Here is a 22,277-nt window from a genome sequence, read left to right on the forward strand (position 1 = left end):
TGCCAGAAAGAGTGTTTGGGAAAGTGAGGGATAATTACTTTCACTCCTACAGCACTTGTCAGAACTTTCACTCCTAAGCATTTTTGATCCCTTCAAGAGCTGATTCCCAAAATTCTAAACCTGATTCCTCTAAGCTCTTAAAGGATGAAAATTCATTGCAGGATTGGACTATCCAACTGAGAGAGAAACAAGTGAAATACTTCTTACATACAACGCTGTATTCTGGCTAGTAGGCAAACACTGCTGATTGAAGGTGGGAGGTGATAAGGGAGTGATTGTATTTGAGGCTCCCTAAGAATCATTTACAAAGCCAATTAATATAAAACAATACTTAACACAAAGATTGCAGAATTCAGGGTTGTTTTTTTTTTGTTTGTTTGTTTTTGTTTTTTTTTTTTACTGAATATATACAGTGAGTAAATAATTGACGATTTAATCTCTTTCTCACACTCGGAGTTCACTAATTTGTCCTGCCATCTACCGCACCACTCTTCAAGGAGTGGCAAGAATCCCTCCGGATACTGAACCTCTTGCTACGACCATCTGGAGAGTACAGAGACCTGAAGGAGGCAGAGACTAACACGCGTGAGCATCCACTATGTGGCAGGCCTACTGTGTGCCAGGCTCTGGGCAAGACACTTTACATGTTATGCGTGCAGGTCATTGAAAGACGAATTATGATGTTCAAACCACGGATCTGGCGTTCAGGAGGGTATTAGGGTGTCTGAAGGTTCAAGTGTAAAGGAAAAGAAGTGTTAGTGACCGTGGCTGATGAAAGTGAGGGAAAAAGAGGCGAGTTGGGAAAGGAAGGCATCTGAGAGCAAAAGAGCAAAACCCAGGGGCATGGGGGGGGGGGGGGGGATGGGGGGCGACTGGAAGGTACGGAGGACACGGCAATATGGGGCAGGCATGAGGGTGAGTCTGTGGAAGCGAAGCCGGGGTACAAGTGAAGGCAAAAGTCTGATCTGATCCCGGCGGGATGGGCGGCGGGCGAGGGGTGGGGTGGGGAGGTGGGTCTCATCCCGGGAAGGCGCCCCAAAGGACTGCAGGGGCTGGGAAACGGTGCCAGCGCTACGAAAGGGGAGGGGACGGAGAGGGGAGGGGGCGGCGGGGGGATGACCACGGCGGGGACGAGGCGGAGGACGGCGAAGCGGAGACCGGGAAACGCAGGCGCTGGGGGAAGGGGAGCGGGTGTGGGTGCAGGAGCCGGCAGGCCAGGGCGAGGGGCGCCGCGCTCGGGGGGCGGGGCTGGACAACTGCCCGCAGGGAGATGGGGAGACGTGCGGGCAGGAGGTGACGCGCAGCCAAGGGATGTCAGGACCGAGCCGCCCGGGGCCCGGAGCCATGTGGGCGGCGGCGGGAAGGCAGCGGGGCCGGGGAGGCGCTCCGAGCCGGGCCACAGGGAGCGCGGCGTTCCCCTTACCTGGGTTGAGTGAGGAGCCGCCGCGCCGCCTCGTTAGCATCCTGCGCTCAGCCGCTTCTCCCACTGCCCTAGGTGGGGGCCATTCCACCCGCCCCGGGAGCCCGCCTTCACCGCCAGGCGCCAGCTGCTGCCAGCCCGGCCCGGCCCCGCGGAGCAGCGCCGACGCGACCCGCGCCCGCAGCCGCCTCAGCAGCGACTCCCGCCGTGGCTGCCTCAGCCCCTGCCGCCAGCCTCTCGGGTGGGCCTGGGATCACAAGTGTGCCACGATTGGTTGCCGCACGCCCGGCCCGGGAGATGTGTCGGCTTCTGTGATTGGTGGGTTTCCCTAGCTGCCGCCCGCGGGAGGTGGTACTGGGAATAGCGCCGGGTCTTGCAGGCGTTGAAGGGCGGGATGGGTCTGACGTCGCGGCCGGACGGGCGCCTCTGCGTCCCTGCGTGTGCTCGCTCCGCGAGAGGGCTCCGAGCAGCCACCTGCCCGGACGGGTTGTTGCCCTAGCAACGGCGCACTTGACCTGGCTGGAGGGGAGCTGCGCAAGGGGTGCGGACCACGCCGCCTTAACCCCCACGTGGGCAGCCTTCATCGGTGAAACCCTGCCGCCGGACAAGAAAAGGAGCTTTTCCAAGAAATCTTCTTTTTGCATGTCCACTGCTTCAGATACCACCGCTCTGGCCGCTGCTGGCGGAGGAGCTTTCATCTCATAGGAGATATAACTCAAGAACAGATATCAAATTCACACAATATTGCATTCCACACAAAAAGTGTAAGTGAGTGACTGGAGATTCTGTCCCAACCATAGGGATGGGGAACTGATACTTGAGAGAAAGAAGTGAAAGCTGGGATTGGAGAAGAGGCAAAGGGAAGACAAACGTTGTGGAGAGGGCTGACATTTCCCACCTGAAAATTAAGAGTTCATGTTTATGTCAGTTAGGAACTGACATATCCATACCAGGTTCTGTCAAAGCAATTATTTCACTTCTATAAACTGTGGAACAAGATTCAAAATGAAGTAAGCATTGCCAAAGGGTCACTGTCAATAGAGTCTAGAGCACATTGAGGAAATTTTTTGCCTAGTGCAATTCTGGGAATACCTCAAACGTTTTACTTTTGTCCATTGAACTTTGGACTTTTGTCAATTGCAACTTGTCAGTGTCAACTCCACTGTCTCCTCCCATTCATCCTTCCACTTTGGACTGAAAGAGAAAATGTTAACACCTGGTAGCTAAAAAGTAAATCATGCATTAGATTTTAAGTTTAAGGTCTGCTAGCAACAATCATAATATTAAAAAAAAAAAAAAGTTATGTAACCTTGTGGCTTTTGCTTTTATAAGCCTGATCTGCTTCCTTGAAATTCAGAGCACAACTTCAACTTCAGTGGACTCCATGTCTCCCTGAAATAAATGCTTTGATTGCTTTATATCCTCTTCTTGAAGGACAGAACATAGATTGCAAAAAGCATGGGCTCAGGAATCTAACATCTTTGTTCAAAATTCCTGTCTACCATATTGGAATGTTTTGCTACCTGCAGAATGAGATCTATAGAATATGTATCAGAGAGTTGCAGGTGTGTTCATGTGAGGCCACACAAAAACTTGTACATGAATGCTCATAGCAACATTATTCATAATAGCTGATAAAGTGACAAGAACCCAAATGTCCATCAACTGATTAATAAACAAAATTTAGTATATCCATACAATGAAATATTATCCAGCCATAAAAAAGAGTGAAGTACTAGGGTGCCTGAGTAGCTCAGTCGGTTAAGCCTCTGACGTTTGATTTTGGTTCAGGTCATTATCTCACCGTTCATGAGTTCGAGCCCCACATCAGGCTCTGCGCTGACATGGCAGAGCTTGCTTGGGATTCTGTCTCCCTCTCTCTCTGCCTCTCTCCCACTTGCTCTCTTCTCTATCTCTCTCTCTCAAAAAAAAAAAAAAAAAAAAAAGGAATGAAGTTCTGATATGTGCTACAATGTGGATGAATCTTGAAAATATTATGCTCAGTGAAAGAAAATATTCACAAAGACCCCATAACATATGAGTCCATTTATAGAAAAATGTCCAAAATAGGTAAATCCAAAGCAACAGCAAGTAGATTAGTAAATGTCTTGGGCTGAGGAGGCTGAGGAAAATGGGAAGTGACTGCTAATGGATATGGGGTTCCTTTGGGGCAATTGATGAAAATGTCCTAAAATTGATTGTGTGATGGTTACACAGTGTTGTGCATATACTAAGAACCATTGAATTGTGTACTTTATTTTTTTTTAAATATATATTTTTTAACGTTTATTTATTTTTGAGACAGAGAGAGACAGAGCATGAACGGGGGAGGGGCAGAGAGAGAGGGAGACACAGAATCGGAAGCAGGCTCCAGGCTCCGAGCCATCAGCCCAGAGCCCGACGCGGAGCTCGAACTCACAGATCTCAAGATCATGACCTGAGTCGAAGTCGGACGCCTAACCGACTGAGCCACCCAGGCGCCCCGAATTGTGTACTTTAAATAGGGGATGAATTATATCTCAGTAAAGCTGTTACTTTTATTAAAGATTTTATTTTTAAGTAATCTGTATACCCAACATGGGGCTCAAACCCACAACCCCAAGATCAAGAGTCACATGCTCTATGAACTGAACCAGCCAGGCACCCCAAAGCTGTTACATTTTTAAAAAACAAAATGAGAGATGCCTGAGTGGCTCAGTTGGTTAAGCAGCTGACTTTGGCTCAGGTCATAATCTCATGGTTCGTGAGTTCAAGCCCCTCATCAAGCTTCCTGCTGTCAGCGTGGAGCCCACTTCAGATCCTCTGTCTGCTCCCCCCACCCCACTCTGCCCTTCCCTCACTTGCTCTCTCTCTCTCTGAAAAATAAACATTTAAAAATAAATAAATAAAATGAGATAACAAACCTCTGAAAGCTCCTGGCTCCGGTGCCTCTCTAACAAGGGCTCAGCATATCTAAGTTTGTTTTCTCTTTATTCAGTTAGCAAAATCTTTTTTTAAAGTTTATTTATTTTGACAGAGAGAGAAAGAGAGAGAGAGAATCCCGAGCAGACTCCATGAAGACAACAAAGTGTGAGATCGCGACCTGAGCCAAGATCAAGAGCTGGACGTTTAACCAACTGAGCCACCCAGGTGTCCCAAGTTAGTAAAATCTTGTAAGCAACTTGATCTGAGGAAATTTAAACAAATACCCACCCTGACAATTTTCTTTGGAGCATTTGTTTGTTTATTTATTTATTTTGAGAGAGAGCATGCACAGAGGGGACGGGCAGAGAGAGGGAGAGAGAGAATCCCAAGCAGGCTTGCTGCTGTCAGCACAGAGCCGGACATGGGGCTCGAACTCATGAACCACGAGATCATGACCTCAGCCGAAACCAAAAGTCAGATGCTTAACCAACTGAGCCACCCAGGTGCCCCTGGAACATTTAAATCTAATGAAGAACATGCTCAGATTTGTCCGTAGCTGCTTTGGAGCAGAAGAAATGGACCACTAGGATTACAAAGCTTAGCCAAAGAAAATGAGCAAGATTAGCAGGCCGAGAGCAAGAGGAGAGGGAAGGAAGGAGATAGCACTCCTCAAAGTGATTATAGATAGACCCAAGGGCTGCCCCCCAAATCCAATCTTTCAACAAATTAAGGGCTATGTCCCCCGTTCCACTTCCTGCATTCTAGACCCCTTCAAGAAAAGTGTTTACCATGGCCTGGAGCCGCTGCCAGTCCCTCTCCACAAAACAGAATTGCAACTGAGGTGACCCTTCATACGGCCCCCAAAATACTTCACCCAACTACAAGACCTGAAGAAAAACTGAGGAGTGCCTGGGTGGCTCGGTCAGTTAAGCGTCCAACTCTTGATTTCAGCTCAGGTCATGATCTTACGGTTTGTGGGACAGAGCCCTGCGTTGGACTCTACACGGACAGCACAGAGCCTGCTTGGGATTCTCTCTCTCCCTTTCTCTCTGCTCTCTGTCTCTCTCTCTCTCAAAATAAATAAATAAACTTAAAAAAAGAAAAAGAAAAAGAAAAAGAAAACTGAGTAGCCAGGTGAGGGATGGTGCTTGTATCTTACCTATTAAACTGTGAGAACAAATTCTAGATGGGACTTTGGTAAGAATGGGACACAAATCCCTTCAGTGAAATCTGGCAGGGAGGTTGACCTTCCTTCCTGTCATGTGATGGGATGTCTCCCTGAGCAAGACAGCTTTAGGTGACCCAAGAGCCACACTGTAGAAAGTAGCCAGAAGCAAGGAGCTGCTTGAAGTGAAGCGAAGCTCAGAGCCCTTTGGAAACAAGTTTTTCTGCTCTCTAAATCTACCTCCAATCCATGTAGTATATCTTAAGAAAAAAGACTCCAGGGACACCTGGATGACTCTGTCAAGCGTCTGACTCTTGATTTCAGCTCAGGTCACGATCTCACAATTCGTAAGATCAAGCCAGTATGGACCCTCTTGGGATTCTCTCTCTCCCTCTCTCTCTGCCCCTCCCCAGCTCACACTCTCTCTCCCTCTCTGTCCAAATAAATAAATAAACTTTAAAAAGAGAAAAGCTTCAAAGTACACTCTTAAGTGAAAAGAACAAAGTTAAGAACAGTGTATATAACATGCCCACTTGCAATTTTTAAAAGTACACATGCATGCCTATGATTTTCAGAAATAACCTCTGGAAGGGCACACAGTAAACTGTAGCAGTGGCTCTTTCTGGCTGGAAACCTGAGGGACCTGGGGACAGGAGCGAGAAAGAGACTTATTTTTCACTGTATCTATATACTTTGGCACTTTTTGAAATTTTGCGTCATGTGCTTGGATTACCTATTTAAAATAAATAAAGTCAGAATTTAAAAACCCCTCTTCTGCAAAACTCACCACTGAAGCCTATATGAACATCTGGTTCCCATGACATGTATATTGCTTTGTGTAATTTTTTAAGCCGCGTACTCGGTACGCATATTCTGAACAAGCTGTATCTATTTTCCCTCCCCAGCTTTACCTCCTTCAGGTGATCTCTCCTCAGATAAGCTCACCTGAGGGCATGGACAGCGTCACCCCGACCAATCCACAGGCAATTCAAAGGACTCAGAGTTTGTTTCTTCCAAACAGCCTAGGCAGCCCCCACAGCCCCAAGGAAAGGGAGGAGGTGGGCACCTCCAGTGACAGCCTGGAAGCCAGTGACAGCCTGGAAGCCACTGCCCTGTAAGGCCAGCCTTGCACAGCTTCCGCCTCGGGGATTCATCTCCTGGGAAGGCCTGGCCCAGGGTGAGGACTCCCTAACACAGTAATCTCACCTCCTGCAAGGAAAGTCCGTGCACCCCACCCATCAACGTTCAGGCAGCACAGCCCTCCACCACATCTACCTGGGGGGATTGTTGGCTTTGGTTTGGTTCCAGATCTGCTGGAAGGCAGCAGATCTCCCTTCATGGCATTGCCATTCTAGAATCTGGCATGGGGAGAGGATGGTGCCGAGGTGAGAGGTGGAAGGGAGGTGGAGGCCCTCAGAAATGGAAAATAGGAGAAGAGAAGCATGCCAGGTCCCACTTTATTATCCTCTCTCTGAGTCCAAGGGAGCTGGAAATGAGGGTCAGGAGCAAGGGGTTTGGAAACAGAGAATGGAGACGACACACTACCTTTGCAGTTCAAGGTGAAGGAGCCTGGATCTTTCAGAGGCACGCGTATGGCTGTGGGAGAAAGGGTGGGGAGTGGAGAGCTGGGGACAAAAGGAGGTCTCAAGGATAAGGACAGAAATGGTAATGACAGGAGATGGCTGGGTCTGCCCAGCCCTCTGTCCTGTCCCCAGCACAGGGCCTCACATGCACTGAGTGAATGGATGAGTGAATGAATAGATACAGAAATAGCAAAAGCTGCAGCTATCAACGAAGGCCACCAAGGCAAAGCAGAGGGGGGACACGGGGAAGAGAACAGGAGGGCACTCAGGGTCCTCCCTGGGAGGGCAGAGAGATTCAGAGTGTGGGCTCCAGAGGCAAAAATCCTTGAAAGGGACGTGAGAGTTAAATTAAACTTTCACCCAACCTAAAGTGACCCCAAAGCTCTGGCTGACCTGGGACAAAATGAAACACTTACCTGCAAATAGCATCAAAGGGCTAATGTGCTGTAGGAGACACCTCACAATTCTCTCGAAGCTTGGGAGATAGAGGGATTTGAGACAAAAAAGAAAATGGTGATACGAGTTAAAGAAAAGGAAAAGAAAAGAGCATGCCTCCTCTCTTTCCCCACCCCTAGCTCTAGGAAAACTGGCCAGGTCAGGCCCCTCAGCCACATCATCATTTTTAAAATGAGAATCCAGCACAGCCTATGAGCAGACATTTTCCAAATGGCTACAGAATTCCTGCACCTTCCAAAAATACCTCTTCATGGAATTCCTGCCAGGGAGCGAGGGCCACATGCCCAGGCTGGAACCAACCAACTGGGCTTCCTGAGCCCAGGAGCTACTACCGGCGTGCTCTGCAAACCCTAGATACAGGAAATGCCCACTGTTCCATGGGTAAACCCAGCCAGACAGCTGCTGGTGCTGAGCCGAAGACAGGAGCAAAGCATCTTCTAGCCCCACTTATGACAAAAGAGATTATGGGACTTCCAGGAGTGACTTTCAAGCCTCGCTGTGCCTATAAACCACCTGTGCAGCTTTGTAAGCTAGACACCAAGCCTCTCATCAGTTATATCGAGCAGAAGCTCTGGGGGAAGGGTCTCCTCACCCCGGGGGGCAGACAGGGACTGGAGTAGCGACTGGGAGGTGGCATCAGGGGGACTTGAGAGAGGCTAGTCACTGATACTCTGTTTCCTGACCTGGAAATTAACCCAGTTTGTTCACTTTGTGAAAATCCATCAAACTATACTCACATGTGCACTTTTCTGTAAGTTACACTTCATTTTCTTACAAGCTGCCAGATAAATTCTACTGGCCTACCTGGTTCGAGAACCCCTGAGTCAGAGGTCCAGGTTGAGGGCCTTAGGTTAAGCTAGGGATGCTGAGTGCTTTGGGGTATGGGTTGCAGTAGCTACAGGGATCTGCCTCTACTCTTAGGCAAGTCTCTGACTTTCAGGGGAGAGAGGCTCCAGGGAATAGAGGGGCCTCAGGCGGGAGGTGCACCAGGGAATAGGCCTGTGCCCACGGATGCTGACTACTGACACCAGTGCAGACCAGGAACATCTGCCAAGCCTAGTGACTTGTCCTGCACTCGGCTTGGGCAGGCCTCCGTGACCTAATTCAAGAGGGCCATTTTCTCCTGTGGCTTTGGTTTTCCTTCCCCAGTTAAATAGGCTGCAGAGACTTCCAGCTTCTTGCCACCTGCCTAGGTCTCTTTCCCAGGGCAATCAGCTTCTTGGAAGGATATGCTACTCCCTGCAGGATCTGGGGGATTCCAGCCCATATTTACTAATGTCTTCCACCAAGCAGTGTTCTAGCTGCTGAGGGCACAGCAATGAACAAGTCAGACCCTGCTGCCTTTATTGGCTTCTAGTTTAATGTAGAGCCTGGCATTCAATTACATGTGAAGGAGATCAGAAAACGTCACCTCAGAATCTGCCACTGTGGCTTAAGGAGTATTTTGAGGTGAAGGCAATCAAGAAGCAGAAAACTTGAGTTCTTTGTCCTCTTCCTTTCTGCTGGAAACAGGGTGTAAATTTCCCTTTTTCAAAGGAAATTTTCATTTGTAAAGATGCTCCCCCATCCTATCAGGAAGAGGAGAACGATGTGGAGTTAACTCATCACCTCCTCATCTCTTGAATCTGAATAGTAAACCTTACTCTATCACCCTCATTTTCCATTAGTTTCTCCTGTATATTTAACCTATCAGACTTTGCTGCCCCTAGAAGCCCAAATCCTCCCCTTTTCCCCTATGAAGTTAAGAATATAAACATAAGGGGTGCCTGGGTGGCCCATACTTAATAAATGGATACAGTTAAGTATCCAACTTTTAGTTTCAGCTCAGGTCATGATCTCCCAGTTGGTGGGTTCGAGCCCCACATCAGGCTCTGTGCTGACAGTGTGGAGCCTGCTTGGGATTCTTCTCTCCTCTCTTTCTGCCCCTCCCTCACTCGTATTCTCTCTCTCTCTCTCTCTCTCTCTCTCTCCCTCTCTCTCTCTCTCTCTCAAAATAAATACACTTAAAAAAAAAACCAGAATATAAACCTTTAACTATTTAAGAAGACGACTACTTCCTTTGTTGGCTCCTTTGTGCCTGGGCAATAATGAACCTTTTCTCCTGTTGTCAGTTTAATCCTCAGGCCCCAGCCTCTGAACCTAAGAGGGTAGATGACTGTGTTGCCTTTCCCATTGCTACTTAACAAGAGCACTCAAGACTTGCTCACCACCAGTATGCTCAGGTCTCCACTTCTGTTCATTTGCTCATACACATTCTTCTACCTGCATTGACCTCATCCCAGCTCTGCCAGTGAAAATTCAGCCAACCTTCAAACATTGCAAACACCAATTCCATTCGGAAGTGTCTCATCTCTGTGACCTTTGTGACTGTGTCCTACGTTATACTTTTCTTAAGAAACCCTTCCCATTCATGGAGAATCATCTATCATGCTACTGGAAGTCATAAGAAAGCTGGAGTAGCCATACTTATATCAGAAAAACTACATATTAAACTAAAGGCTGTAACAAGAGATGAAGGGCATTATATCATAAGTACAGGGTCTATCCATCAAGAAGAGGTAATAATCATAAATGTTCATGTCCTCAGTTTGGAAGTACCTTAATATATAAATAAATTAATCATAAACATAAACAATCTTATTGGTAAGAATATGGTTATTGCAGATGACTTTAACACTCAACTTACAGCAATGGACAGATTATCTAGGTAGAAAATCAATAAAGAAACAAGGGCCCTGAATGATACATAGGACCAGATGGACTTGACAGATATATTCAGAACTTATTACCCAAAAGCAGCAGAATACACTTTCTTCTCGAGTGTACATGGAACATTCTCCAAGATAGATCACATACTGGGTCACAAAACATCCCTCAATAAATATAAAAGAATTGAGATCATACAATGCATATTTTCAGATCACAATGCTATGAAATTTAAAATCAACCACAAGAAAAAGTTTGGAAAACACCCAAATGCATGGAGGTTAAAGAACATCCTACTAAAGAATGAATTGGTCAACCAGGCAATTAAAGAAGAAATTAAAAAATATATAGAAGCAAATGAAAATGAAAACATGACAGTCCAAACCCTGTGGGATGCAGCAAAGACAGTCCTAAGAGAAAAATACATTGCAATCCAGGACTATCTCAAGAAACAAGAAAAATCCCAAATACAAAATCTAACAGCACACCTAAAGAAACTAGAAGCAGAATGGCCAAGGCCAGCAGAAGAAGATAAATAATAAAGATTAGAAGAAATAAACAATATAGAATAAAAAAAAAAACAGAACAGATCAATGAATCTAAGAGCTGTTTTTTAAAAAAATAAAATAAACAAAATTGATAAACCCCTAGCCAGACTTCTCAAAAAGAAAAGAGAGAGGACCCAAATAGATAAAATCATGAATGAAAAAGGACAGATCACAACCAACACCACAGAAATGCAAACAATTATCAGAGAATACTATGAAAAATTATATGCCAACAAACTAGATAACCTGGAAGAAATGGACAAATTCTTAGACACCCACACACTACCAAAAATCAAACAGGAATACATAGAAAATTTGAACAGACCCATAACAAACAAACAAAAATGAATCAGTTATCAAAAATCTCCCAATAAATAAGAGTCCTGGGCCACATGGCTTCCCAGGGGAATTCTACCAGACATTTAAAGCAGAGTTAACACTTATCCTTCTCAAGCTGTTCCAGAAAATAGAAATGGAAGGAAAGCTTCTGGACTTCTATGGAGCCAGCATTACCTTGATTCCCAAACCAGACAGAAACCCCACAAAAAAGGAGAATCACAGGCCAATATCCCTGATGAATATGGATGCAAAAATTCTCAACAAGATCCTAGCAAATTGAATTCAACAGCATATTAAAAGAATAACTCACCATGATCAAGTGGGATTCATTCCTGGGCTGCAGTGCTGGTTAAATATTCACAAATCAATCAATGTGATACATTGCATTAGTAAAAGAACGGATAAGAACCATATGACCCTGTCAATAGGTACAGAAAAAACATTTGACAGCATCCTTTCTTAATAAAAATCCTCAAGAAAGTCAGGATAGAAGGAACATACCTTAACATCATAAAAGCCATTTATGAAAAGCCCACAGCTAATATCATCCTCAATGGGGAAAAACTGAGAACTTTCCCTCTGAGATCAAGAACACAACAGGGATGTCCACTCTCACCACTGTCGTTTAATGTAGTGTTGGAAGTCCTAGCCTCAGTAATCAAACAACAAAATGAAATAAAAGCATCCAAATTGGCAAAGAAGAAGTCAAACTTTCATTTTTCACAGTTGACATGATACTCTACATGGAAAACCCAAAAGACTCCACCAAAAAGCTGCTAGAACTGATACATGAATTCAGCAAAGTCTCAGGGTACAAAATCAACGTACAGAAATTGGTTGCATTTCTTTTTTTTTAACTTTTTTTTTAACGTTTATTTATTTTTGAGACAGAGAGAGACAGAGCATGAACGGAGGAGGGTCAGAGAGAGAGGGAGACACAGAATTTGAAACAGGCTCCAGGCTCTGAGCAGTCAGCACAGAGCCCGACGCAGGGCTCGAACTCACGGACCGCGAGATCGTGACCTGAGCCGAAGTCAGATGCTTAACCGACTGAGCCACCCAGGCGTCCCAATTGGTTGCATTTCTATACACCAATAACGAAGCAACAGAAAGAGAAATCAAGAAATCAATCCCATTTACAACTGCACCAAGAACCATAAAATACCTAGGAATAAACCTAACCAAAGATGTAAAAGATTTGTATGTTGAAAACTATAGAAAACTTATGAAGGAAATTGAAGATACAAAGAAATGGAAAAACATTCCGTGCTCATGGATTGGAAGAATAAACATTGCTAAAATTCAATACTACCCAAAGCAATCTACACATTCAATACAATCCCAATCAAAATTGCATCAGCATTCTCCTCAAAGCTAAAACGAACAATCCTAAAATGTGTATGGAACCACAAAAAACCCCAAATAGCCAAAGTAATGTTTTAAAAGAAAACCAAAGTGGGAGGCATCACAATCCCAGACTTTAGCCTCTACTACAAAGCTATAATCACCAAGACATTATGGTATTGGCACAAAAACAGACACATAGACCAATGGAATAGAATAGAGAACCCAGAATTGGACCCACAAATGTACGGCCAACTATCTTTGACAAAGCAGGAAAGACTATCCAATGGAAAAGAGACAGTCTTTTTAGCAAATAGTGCTGGGAGAACTGGATAGTAACATGCAGAAGAATGAAACTGGACCACTTTCTTACACCATACACAAGAATAAACTCAAAATGGATGAAAGACCTAAATCTGAGACAGGAAGCCAGCAAAACCCTAGAGGAGAAAACAGGCAACAACTGCTTTGACCTCAGCCACAGCAATTTCTTGCTTGACACGTCTCCGAAGACAGGGGAATTAAAAGCAAAAATGAACTATTGGGACTTCATCAAGATAAAAAGCTTCTGCTTTGCAAAGGAAACAATCAACAAAAGGCAGCTGATGGGATGGGAGAAGATATATGCAAATGACATATGGATAAAGGATTAGTATCCAAAATCTATAAAGAACTTACCAAACTCAACACCCGAAAAACAAATAATTCAGTGAAGAAATGGGCAAAAGACATGAATAGACACCTTTCCAAAGAAGACATCCAGATGGCTAACAGACACATGAAAAGATGCTCAACATCACTCATCATTAGGAAAATGCAAATCAAAACCACATTGAGATACCACCAAAGTGACTAAAATTAACAACTCAGGAAACAACAGATGCTGGAGAGGATGTAGAGAGATGGGAATGCTCTTGCACTGTTGGTAGGAATGCAAACTGGTACAGCCACTCTGGAAAACAGTGTAGAAGTTCCTAAAAAATTAAAAATAGAATTACCCTATGACGCAGCAATAGCACTACTAAGAATTTATCCAAAGGATACAGGAGTGCTGATTCATAGGGGCACATGTACCCCAATGTTTATAGCAGCACTATCAACAATAGCCGAAGTATGGAAAGAGCCTAAATGTCCATCAATTGAAGAATGGATAAAGAAGATGTGGTTTATATATACAATGGAATACTACTTGGCAATGACAAAGAATGAAATCCTGCCATTTGCAGCAACCTGGATGGGACTGGAAGGTATTATGGTGAGTGAAATAAGTCAGTCAGAGGAAGACAAATATCCTACATTTTCACTCATATGTGGAACTTGAGAAACTTAACAGAAGACCATGGGGAAGGGAAGGGGAAAAAATAGTTTCAGACAGAAAGGGAGGAAAAGCATAAGAGACTCTTAAATACAGAGAACAAACTGAGGGTTGATGGGAGGGTTGGGGGAGAGAGGAAATGGGTGATGGTCATTGAGAAGGGCACTTGTTGGGATGAGCACTGGGTGTTGTATGTAAACGAAGAATCATGGGAATCTACCCCCAAAACCAAGAGCACACTGTGTACACTGTATGTTAGCCAAGCTGACAATAAATTATATTTACAAAAAAAAAAAAAGAAATTCTTCCTATTCTATTTTGCATTTTTATTCTCTGTGTATTTGTTTGGTTCTCCTCCCTCACCCTTAGCAGACAGGAAGGCACTTGGATGAGGGGGCATATTCCCCACGGCACCCAACGCTCTTCTGGGCCCATAAGAGGCCTTGGAATGTTTGTTGAGTTGGATTAAATTGAATGATGGGACAGTGTTTCCCTTAAGAATCATCACCTCACTTTGTTCTGTAATTTACAGACAAAAAGTCCTCTTGTGGTTTTTTTGAAAAATTTTAAACATAAAAAAGGGCTAAAAAGAGTACAATTAACTGCAATATATATAGATATATATATATATATCGATATATATATATATCTATATATATATATATCTCCTTTACCAAGTGTCCAACTGGTGATTCTCCAATTGTTAACATTTGCTACCTTTGTTGGATATCTATCTGTATGTAATTATCATTGTTGTTATTGAACCATTTGATAACAAATTACAGACACTGTGTCTTATGTTCCTTTATACTTCATAGGTGTCACCTAAAAACAAGGACATTGTCTTATTCGCTGATCCAGTGAAGGAAATTTATCTAATGTATGTAATATACAGTCCATATTCAAAGTTCTAAATTGTCCCAATAATGTCCTTTATGAAAGAGGATTTCAACAACCTCCATTTTGACCTCAGTCTCTACTTTCTAATTGATTAGGTTTTTCTTTCCAGTTTATCTCTGAACTCAGGCAAAAGAGCTTGCAGGCAAAGCATCCCCTGATGGGAACCGAGAATACCTGCTAGAGCTGTAAAGACCGGACTGAGCCAGCAAGACCCTGCCTGCGACTGAGCCCAAGACAATGATCGACCTGATCTTCACTGCCCACCTGCAGGTACCCACTGACCTTTGTCCCATATTTTCCTCGTTTAAACCTGGAGGTATTTTTGGCACTTTGGAGACAGTGTTTGAGATGCTAGTGAAGCTGTCTTTGGGTGGTAGCCTCACTGAAATAAATCCCTTTCTTGTTTCACGGCCACTTGTGTCTCTGCCTTTGTCAGTGGCACGTGGCTGAAGCCTGTCTGTTTGGGACCCCAGAGCCAAGCTCTTGCACCCCTGTGCCCCGGCTACATTTACAGCTATTTTTTTTTCCTTCAAATCTGCGTGTTGCCTTTAGTTATGTCACTTTTGTCTCTTTCCTCACCCTTTCTCTGTCTTCTGAGGCATACTGGTTATTTGTAAATACCTTCAAGTTGAGTTTGTCTGCTGTTTGGGGGTCAGAACACCCCAAAGGGAAGTGCCATCATAGCAAGAGGCACACAAGGTCAGTGTTAACTTCTGGTTAAGTTAGGTTTCTCCACTGTGAAGTTAACATTTTTCCCTTTGTAAGTTACAAGTAATCTGTTGAAACTACTTAGTATTTCAGGGACTGTGGAAATATCCCGTTCCCTGTCTCATGGTGATTCCTGCCTGGCCCTGCTGTTTTGCCAGTCATTCAAGGAAAGTGGAGCTGGCCGACGCCCAGGGGCTGAGGCTCTAGCCAGATTGGACAGAGAAGGAAAAGCAACCAGGACAGGAAACTAAGCAGAAGGCAATGAAGGCATTCCGAATGCCACGCTGGGACCTGAGCTGCAGCTCACTGAAGTAGGCAGCGACGCACCCCCTCACCCTTCAGTGCGCTTCAGGCCCCTTAGGGCTGCCACAGTGGGGCTGGCCCTTCATAGGATCATGCTCTGGAAAGGGACCAGTTTGCAGGAAGCAGAAAAACCATCCTTTCCTTCCTTATTCCCTAGTGGTCCCTGGTAATTTCCAGGGGGAAGTGCCTCAGACATATTATTTCTGGAAATTTTCCAGGGGCCCAGTGAATCTGAAGGGTTCTGGATCTCTGGGCCCGGCCAGGCTCCCCCATACACCCTCTGCCTGTTTGCTCCACTCCTTGCAAATATTTGCTGTGCTGTTGTACACAACCCTGTGCTGGCAGTCAGGGTGGAACATGGGTGTGCATACCCACAGGACACACATGGCCCCAGATAAATTGGCCATAAGCTCTTGTGTGCCCAACAGAAAGTGTGTTCGCTTCCTGCGGCTGCCATAACAAATCACCACAAACCAAGTGGCTTAACACAGCAGGAATTTATTTTCACACAGTTCTGGAGGTCAGAGGTCTGAAATCAAGGTGTCAGTAGGACGTGCTCCTTCAGCAGGTCCTCTAGGGGGACACCTTCCTCGGCCTGTACAGCCTCTGGTAGCTGCAGGCATTCCGTGGCTTCCTTCACTGTATCTTCCAATTTCTGCCACTGCGGTCACATTGCCCCTCTCCTTTCACAGATAACTTGTCATTGGCTTTCAGGCAGGATCCTGCAGATACTGGATAATCCAGGCTGATCTCATAGTGAGATCCTTAACTCGATTACATCTGCAAAGACCCTTTTTCCGAGTAAGGTCACATTCACAGGTTCTGGGGGTTCATACATATCTTTCGGGGCAGGAGGCACCATGACAGATGGATCCCACTACAGATGGATCCATGTACTTTCTTCTTCTATTCTACACAAATGGTAATTTTCCAAATGTTTCTCTGAACGAATTCTAAACTCATGGCTGGAAGTCATTAAAATAGTCTCTAATGGCCCTTTGGGGCTACCCAAATATTTTTCTTCAACACACAACAAATACACACACACGCACACACACACACACAAAACCTACACAGAGATTTACACATTGTACAAACATGCTTTACAGAAATGTGCATGTATTCGGTACTCATTCATTTGTCACATATTGATTGAGTGCCCGCTACATGCCAGGCCCTGTGGAGCAGAGGAAACACAACAGTGAACAAGGCAGCAAGCCCACTTCTGGTTTACACTCCGGTAAAATATTTACATGCACACAATGAGAAAAATAAAAATGCAGAATACTCCAGGCTTGTACAGGCCCAGTGCTCCCAGAAGAACTAAATTCAAAAATTCTAGGCCATAGGCAGCAAGGGAGTGTGAAGGCATTGATGTAAATAACCAAAGTACCAGCAAAGTGGTTTTCATTTTTTTTTTTATTTATTTTAATTAATTTATTTATTTATTTTTGCAAAGTGGTTTTTAAAACAACAAATCATCGGGGCTCCTGGGTGGCTTCGTTGGTTAAGCATCTGACTTTGGCTCAGGTCATGATCTTACAGTCTGTGAGTCTGAGCCCTGTGGCAGGCTCTGTGCTGACAGCTCAGAGCCTGAGCCTGCTTTGGATTCTGTGTCTCCCTCTGTCTCTGCCCCTGCCCCACTCATTCTCCCTTTCTCTCTCTCTCTCTCTCTCTCAAAATAAACATTTAAAAAATTTTTAAACAGCAGATCATTGATTAAGTGAAACATTTGTGAGCAGGGGTGAATCCCATTTCTGAAAGAACAAATATTGTTATGGAGGGACATGCAGTTCTGGGGTGTTAGAGGAGTCTGAACAAATGGGCCCGGCTGGGCCTTAAAACAGCCAGAGAAGGCCAGAATACACGCCTATGCCAGTTTTCTGAGAACAAAAAACACTAGGCTGGATGGGGGGAAGAGAGATTGCCCACAGGAGGCAAGTGCAGGAAGCAGAGGGTCAGAAGTTGGCAATAATGTACAGACAAAGGTGAGACTAATGAATATAATATCATGGCATTGAAAGAGCAGACCTAGGCCGGCCGCCTAGTGACTATGTCCCTGACATGGCCGCAGAAAGAGGTTCCAGCTCAAACCTCAGACCACGCCTCCTCCCCTTGAGTAACTTGTTTTCTAAGAAAGCAAGCTACCGATTGATACATTCTTCCGAAGTCTGAGGTGGGAGGAAGGGGAGTGTGAAAGGCGTGGAAAGTGTGAGTAGAAGAGGGAGGGCTTCTCTCAGGGAGGGGCCAGAGGCAGGAGCCCTCAACCCTGTCCAGGCTTAGAATGACCTGGGAGCATTTTACCCCTCCCCAAACCAATTAATCAGAGTCTCTGGGGATGGTGTTTGGTGCTAGGTATTTATATAGCACAGCAAGGCTGACAGCCAGTGGTTAATAGGTGACCAGTGAGAAATGTTCTGTATACACTGAGGCCAAACATGTTACAGATCCTCAGACACAGTGGTTCTTAAACTTCAGGTGCATCAGAATCTCCTGGAAGACTTGTTCAAACACAGATTGCGGAACCCCACTCCCAGAGTTTCTGAGTTGGGTCTGTAACCACCAGGCCCAACATTTGCATTTTTAACAAGATCCAGGTGACGATGATAATCGCTGATCTGGGACCACACCTTGGCAGCCATTGTTCTATCCTTCCCCAGCCAATCAGCTGAGGCCATGATCCCTATAAAACCTTTGTGCTTTTGAAACCCGCTCTCTCTCTCTTTCTGGTATCTCACTGCTGTGTTGGTGCAGGTAGGGGATTGAGCTCAAGCTAGCTCAAATAAAGGCTCTTTGCTTTTGCATCGGACTCGGCTCCCTGGTGGTCCTTGGGGATCACGAATTCTGGGCATAACAGCATTACCTACTGAAACTGGCATTCACACAAGTGTGATGGGTATGTGATGCGGCAACTCAGCTAGGCTTAACTACAGAGCCCAGAATTCTCTTTCTAGTGTGATCCTAGTTAGTGTGGGCTACAAGCAATATTCTTGCCTGGCAGTCTGCGGGTGGAAGGAAGGCAGCAGCCATTTGGTAGCCTACACAATTTCTCCTCGTTATTCACACAATTCTTATCTATTCCCTCTGGATCTTCCTTCCCTCTGTCTGTGAACAAGCTTCCACCTGTGTATGTGGAATTCCAGCCTGCTCATGACCTTCCCTTCCTGACTGCCTGCCCGGCTGCGAACGTCGGACTTACTTTGCCAGCCCCCACAACTGCAGAAGTCAATCCCTTAAGATATAAAACATATTTAAAAAGAGGAAAAAAATGTATATATAGGCTGTACTCTTTTTGTATAAAGTGTTAGGAATTAAAAAACTTTTTTAAGTTTTTATTTTTGAGAGGGAGAGAGAGATTGTGTGCATGTGTGCGTGAGTAGGGGAAGGGCAGAGAGAGAGGGAGAGAGAGTATCCCAAGCAGGCTCCATGCTGTCAGGGCAGAGCCCTCCTCAGGGCTTGATCTGACAAACCATGAGATCATGACCTGAACTGAAATCAAGAGTCAGATCCTTAACTGACTGAGCCACCCAGGTGCCCCTCAAATATTTTTTAAAAAGTTAAACTACATGTTGAAATAAATTTCAAATACAAAAGTTTATAATCATATCATAAAACGTCAAAGTATTATCACAAATTATATATTATAAATCTATAAATTATTAACAAATTCATTTAATGAAAATTAAGTATCCTTTAGGGGCACCTTGGTGGCTCAGTCGGTTGAGCATCTGACTCTTGATTTCTGCTCAGGTCATGATCTCATGGCCCGTGAGTTCGAGCCCTGTGTGGGGCTCTGTGCTGACAGCTCAGGGCCTGGAGCCTGCTTCGGATTCTGTGTCTCCCTCTCTCTCTGACCCTCCCCCACTCACACTCTGTCACTCTTTCTCTCAAAAATAAATAAACATTAAAAAAATTTAAAAAAAGAAAAGAAATGGAAAGACATTCATGGTTCATGGATTTGAAGAACAAATATTGTTAAAATGTCTATACTACCCAAAGCAATCTACACATTTAATGGAATTCCTATCAAAATACCAACAGTCTTTTTCACAGAACTAGAACAAACAATCCTAAAATTTGTATGGATCACAAAGACCTTAAATAGCCAAAACAATCTTAAAAAAAGAAAAGCAAAGTTGGAGGCATCACAATTCCAAACTTCAACTTATACTACAAAGCTGTAGTGATCAAAAAAGTATGGTACTGGGACAAAAATAAGACACATGGATCAATAGAACAGAGTACAAAATCCAGACATAAACCCACAATTTTATGGTCAATTAATCTTTGACAAAGCAGCAAATGATATGCAATGGGAAAAAGAATGTCTCTTCAACAAATGGTGTTGGGAAAACTGGACAGCAACATGCAAAACAATGAAATTGCACCACTTTAGTATACCATACACAAAAAATAAACTCAATATGGATCAAAGATCAAAATGTGAGACCTGAAACCATAAACATCCTAGAAAACAGCACAGGCAGTAATTTCTCTGACATTGGCCCCAGCAACATTTCTCTAGCACTGGGAAACAAAAGCAAGAATAAACCATTGGGACTACATCAAAATTAAAAGCTTCTGCATGGTGAAGGAAACAATCAACAAAACGGAAAGGCAACTTACAGAATGGGAGAAGATATTTGCAAGTGACATATTCAATGAAGAGTTAGCATCCAAAATGTATGAAGAACTTATACAACCCAATGCTCCAAAACCAAATGATCCAATTTAAAGTTTTTGGTTTTTTTTCTTTTTAGTGTTTATTTTTCAGACAGAGAGAAACAGAGCATGAATGGGGGGAGGGTCAGAGAGAGGGAGACACAGGATCTGAAACAGGCTCCCGGCTCTGAGCGGTCAGCACAGAGCCCGACACGGGGCTCAAACTCGCGACCACAAGATCATGACCTGAGCCGAAGTCAGATGCCCAACCGACTGAGCCACCCAGGCGCCCCCCAAATGATCCAATTTAAAAACGGGCAGACATTTCTCCAAAGACATACAGATGGTCAACAGACACATGAAAAGATGTTCAACATCACTCCATCATCAGGGAAATGCAAATCAGAACTACAATGAGCTATCACCTCACATGTGTTAGAATGGCTAAAATCAACAACACAAAAACAACAGGTGTTAGCAAGGATGTGGAGAAAAGGGGAACCCTCTTGCACTGTTGGTGGGAATGTAAACTAGTGCAGCCACTCTGGAAAACAGTACGGAGTTTCTCAAAAAGTTAAAAATAGAACTACTCTATGTTCCAGCAATCACATTACTGGGTATTTACCCAAAGGATACAAGAACACTAATTCGAAGGTATACATGGACCTCAATGTTTATAGCAGCATTATTTACAATAGCCAACATATGGAAGCAGCCCAAGCGTCCGTTGATTGATGAATAAAGATGTGGTATATATATACAATGGAATATTATTCAGCCAGAAAACATAATGAAATCTTGCCATTTGCAACAACATGGATGGAGACAGAGAGTATTATGCTAAGGGAAATAAGTCAGTCAGAAAAAAGACAAATACCGTATGATTTCACTCATATAGAAACAGAACAAATAAGCAAAGGGAAAAACAGAGGAAGGCAAACCAAAAGACAGACTCTTGGCCATAGAGAACAAACTGATGGTCACCAAAGGAGAGGTAGGTGAGGAATGGGTGAAATAAGTGATGTGGATGAAGAAGTGCAGTTGTCATGATAAGCACTGGGCGATTAACAGGAAAACTTAAAAATAAATAAGGGGCGCCTGGGTGGCTCAGTCAGCTAAGTGTCTGACTCGATTTTGGCTCGGGTCAAGATCTCAGGATTTGTGACTGGACTGACAGTGCAGAGCCTGCTTAGGATTCTCTCTCTCCCTCTCTCTCTCTGCCCCTCCCCTGCTCATTTGCTCGCTCTCTCTCTCTCTCTCTCTTGCTCAAAATAAATAAATAAACTTTAAATAAACAGATAAGTAAATAAATAAATACCAAAAAAATAGAGTGTCTGGAGTTTTAACTTCTGTGCAATTATTTCCAGATACTGAAAAACTCCCTACCCTTCACTAGTTGGGAGAAGATGAGGAGTTAGACACAAATATTTTTCTGTTAAAAAAAACACAAAATTTGGGACACCAGGGTGGCTCAGTCGGTTAAGCGTCCAACTTCAGCTCAGGGCATGATCTCATGGCTCGTAGGTTCTAGCCCCACATCAGGCTCTGCACTGACAGTGTGAAGCCTGCTTGGGATTCTCTCTCTTTCCCTCTCTCTCTGCCCCTCCCCCACTCATGCTTTTTCTCTCTCAAAAATAAATAAATAAACTTAAAAAAAATTCACCTGAGTAAATTGCAAATATCTTATTGGCTTTATTCAATGATTCATGAATCGGCCAGCAGACAAAAGGCAGAAGAGAACAGGAACAAGGAAGTTATACTAGCAAAAAGCAGATTGGTTGTGGCAATCCTTTAGGGGATGGCAGGAGACTATGAAGCAGGTTGCCTCGCTGACTGATTTGACCAGGTAATTTCTCACTAACTGATTTAATATTCCATTTCTGGAAGAACCAAAACTAATTAAGTTAAGTCTTGGTTTGTGGGG

General features: G+C 44.3%; 1 protein-coding gene across 2 annotated transcripts in view; it reads right to left on the bottom strand.

The window, feature by feature from the left end:
* The window catches only part of TPST1 (tyrosylprotein sulfotransferase 1), a 159,839-nt gene extending 158,104 nt beyond the window's left edge, over positions 1-1,735 (bottom strand). The window contains exon 1 of one of the 2 annotated variants that reach the window (XM_042922362.1): positions 1,424-1,735. The gene's annotated coding sequence lies outside the window, so the exon portion shown is untranslated. The remainder of the gene's footprint in view (positions 1-1,423) is intronic. The other variant, XM_042922365.1, reaches the window with a different exon arrangement.
* Positions 1,736-22,277: the final 20,542 nt, after the last annotated feature.

Source organism: Panthera leo, chromosome E3, assembly GCF_018350215.1.
Source record: "Panthera leo isolate Ple1 chromosome E3, P.leo_Ple1_pat1.1, whole genome shotgun sequence".
Taxonomy (NCBI): Eukaryota; Metazoa; Chordata; class Mammalia; order Carnivora; family Felidae; genus Panthera; species Panthera leo.